This window comes from Rosa rugosa, chromosome 4, assembly GCF_958449725.1.
Source record: "Rosa rugosa chromosome 4, drRosRugo1.1, whole genome shotgun sequence".
In the NCBI taxonomy this organism is placed as follows: domain Eukaryota; kingdom Viridiplantae; phylum Streptophyta; class Magnoliopsida; order Rosales; family Rosaceae; genus Rosa; species Rosa rugosa.
Genome location: NC_084823.1, coordinates 55,249,859 through 55,253,673, shown reverse-complemented (window position 1 = coordinate 55,253,673; position 3,815 = coordinate 55,249,859).

The window sequence follows — 3,815 nt, the reverse complement described above, 5'->3', positions numbered from 1 at the left end:
ACTATTCAATCCACAGTCCAGATGTGTTGACCGTTGGGTTCAAATTCCCAAACCAGTCAACGGTTGTGAGCCACGTGCGCCCACAATGCTGCTTTAATTATCGCTACGCGACAAACACGGCTGCAACACGCGCCATCAACTTTTCGGTGCTAGAAGACGAGAATCTCGCCAGCACGCGCGCCTGCAGAGCGTCCATGATCCCACTGAAGCCTGATGACGTCAGCCACGATAGCTTAGGGCCGAGCTGGCAGCCGGCCTTGCTTGGGCAAGAAAAATGTCATGGGCTTGCCCTTTTTTTTGACTTGGGGCAGGGAAAGGCAAACCTTGCCCAGCTATATTTGGGCCGGTGGATGCTACTTTTTCTCCATGCCCGGTCAACACGTGGGATTTCTTACCTGGCAGCCGGTCAAGAGAGGACCGCTGGACTTGCTCTTACATTCTACAAAGTTATTGGCAAACCAGGGTTTTGGATGGGAATGCCTGTAACTTAACTAACTTGTACGGACTGTAGCCAGTCATTGACTGTTATTGTACGTGGTATATAGTAGCTGAGTAGTGAGAGGTAGTTATGGTAAGATTTGGACAATTTACATACCGCTCTTACAGTTCTCGATGATCATCATCACCATTTGTGCAATTTGAAAATGCAATCATTCCTCTCAAATTTTGCATTAAGCGTTCTTGGTTAGTAATTGGTAATTGATCCTAAATTTAAGACCTGTAAAGTTGTTTTCAACTTTTCATGGATATCAGACAAGGTTCTTACGTATGGCAAATTAATGTATCACGTAGCGGTAGGGTTACCCAATAAAAATCTAGAAAATTTTTAATGTGTTTCAAAAAACTATCCTTACTTATTAAAATGAAATACCCATATGCATGTTTACTGAGTGGTCAGCCCCATTAGACACGTGGTATGGTTGTCCTACGTAAGAATCTCTCTTACAAATTACTGAAACTAACCTTACGATCCAGCAAGGCTACACATTTATATATAAAGAATATTAATGACAATGAGATATTTTGAATAGGTGATATTTCATCTTAATATGAATCGGTCCCATGATTTATTAGAATACTATGATGGATATAAATCTATGTGGAGTGTTGTTCGATATTGAAGAAATATAACTTTGTGTATGAGCAGAAAAGAGTTTGGTTTTCTCCCCCCTAATGTCAGCGATTTTAGGTTGGATACCTCTATTTCTTCATCATAGTATCATACTCATGTTACTCCAATGGCCACATGTATGTATTCTATGTCACGTAAATAATCCACGTATTTAACTTCAATTTCTGTCTTAGGTGAGGAGGCCTGCATTTGAAACACTACATGTGAAAACATTTCACAGGTCGAATACTTGGAAATGTCTCCACCGGCTGGTTTCAGGGTGTTGAGAATATATAGGTCCCACATGGGAAAAATGGGACATTGCCTATGAGTTTATAAGGGTTTGGGCTACTTCATTCATTGCCAATTTGTTTTAGATGTGAACCCTAGATTACTTTATCATGGTATCAATGTGGGTTATTCCACATGTGTATGCCTCACGGCAACACGGACTCCACGTCACCCAAAGTTGTCCACGTGTATGACTTGAAAATTCACCACACATGCGGGGGCGTGTTGAGAATATATAGATCCCACATGCGAAAAATGAGACATTGCCTATGGATTTATATGGGTTTGAGCCACTCCATCCATTGCCAATTAGTTTTGTATGTGAACGCCATATTAATTTATCACAGGGTACATTTTGCAATGAACTTCTTTTTTGGTAAAACTGCTGATCAAATGCTTGCATATATGTCTGTTGATTGTTGAAGTACCGAAATGAAGCAATCACTGATCACTCATTTAAAGCCTAGTTGTTCCCTGTTCTATTCCAGCTTCATGCTGTATCCATGCCTGGTATATATCTAGAAAGATTTCAGCGTCATGATCAACTTTGACAAAAGTATTACTATGTGTGCGTGTATAACACTGTGCTATTCAGATACTCTGCTCTGAAATGAAATATGATACTTAACTTATGAAAAACTGTGTGCATATAAAATTCCACAAATAGTTACATTCAGATACATACTTGTCACGCCCAGGACTTGGTTTCGGTGGATTTTAAGCACCTAACGCCGAATCCGAGGTGTGAGTGTTACAAAGTAGAATATAAATATACTCTTCCTTCTAGGCTCGTCCAACCCACTTTGGCTCGTCAAATCTAAGTACTTCTCTGCAATATGTATTAGAAATGGGTGGGTGAGCAAAACGACGCGCTCAGTGAGTAGATCATGTAATATGCCGGTAAAACCATGTCATTTTACACACGCTAGAAAGTAGTATATCGTATACACATCAATTCATAGCAATTCATCACATCGTATCATCCCTTCTTATTGATTATCCTTCAATTTAGTGTACCCAATGGGAACCCTAATGACTTTCTCTAGCCCGAGACCATTTTATGGCACATCCTTACCTCAACATAATCAATCAAGAAGTTCACATGTTCCATGACTAGTCAAACAATGGATCTAGCACATAATATATAAACTCCACATATTTTGCAAATAGACATGTTTTACTTGAAGATAGAGAGATATTCATAAACAGATAAAATCATGCTTTTCCACCATTTTTATTGCAAATAAAAATATTTAAAACATATTACACAACCCACTCACCTTAATAATACGAATTGCCTCACAACATACCGATCGTAAATCGAGTTTCCTAAAACGTGCCTTATAGAAAACATTGTTGGATCTAACGCAGACCTTTATGGATAAATAGATTGAATCAAAACGAATCCATAGCTTTTCGCAGATCCTGAATCAGAGTTAATGATAAAAAATTATGATCCACCGTAGTTTTAGATAGAGAAAGCTAGAGAGAGAAAATGAGGAGAGAGAAGAGAGAGAAAATCTCTCGCAGAAAAATCAGTACGAAAGGAATGAGAAGAAAGCAGCTGGTCCCAAAAATTAATACGCAACACCAATGATTGATCCACTTGGTGCCACATGTCAACACACATCAAGCCTTCCCCCAATTTGGACAATTATGTCATCGTCATCCACATAGCGAATCCGAACTCAGCATTTCTATTTTTTTCTAATTAAACTTTAAAAATTCCTTAAAAATAAATAGAGAATCCGAAAAATTCATCGAAAAATGTTGCGAACCCATGGCGACCTCTACTTTATATTTCCAACTCAAGAAATAAAATTCGACTAAGTTCAAAATTCAGGATCTCACAATACTCTACCCTGAGATCTCTCATTCATTATACTGTACGTTAAATCATAATTTCGTTTTGCACTGAAAACATGGATATTTTTCTCATATGCTGCTGACTTCTACTACACTAATGATGGGGTTGAACGAATTACGAGTAATATTTTTGTTTCAGGTCAAAATTAATTACCAGTATATGCCCCACTTTACCATCATTTGCAAACCTAATGTCATTAAATCGAAAACTAATCATGTCTATTTCTCTTTATCTATCAAAAGGGTTTCATCATAACAAACAGAGATATCCATGTCGTGACAAAGCACCAGATATATGAGATCTCGTCCACCAACGTTTGAATCCTAAGCTCCGAGCTAGTGAATTAAAAATTTATTAATTGTGTGTATGGATTTGAAAACGTTAAATCTCTAACCCAGAGAAAAGACATTATTCACATTAACAAATAACAATATAAAGAAGAAGATATGACATTTTGCGAAAGAATAATGTTAGGTGAATCAATTTTTTTGGCAGCATTTGTATCCCACATGACGTGACAGTTAATGTGACATAGCCATGTCATTT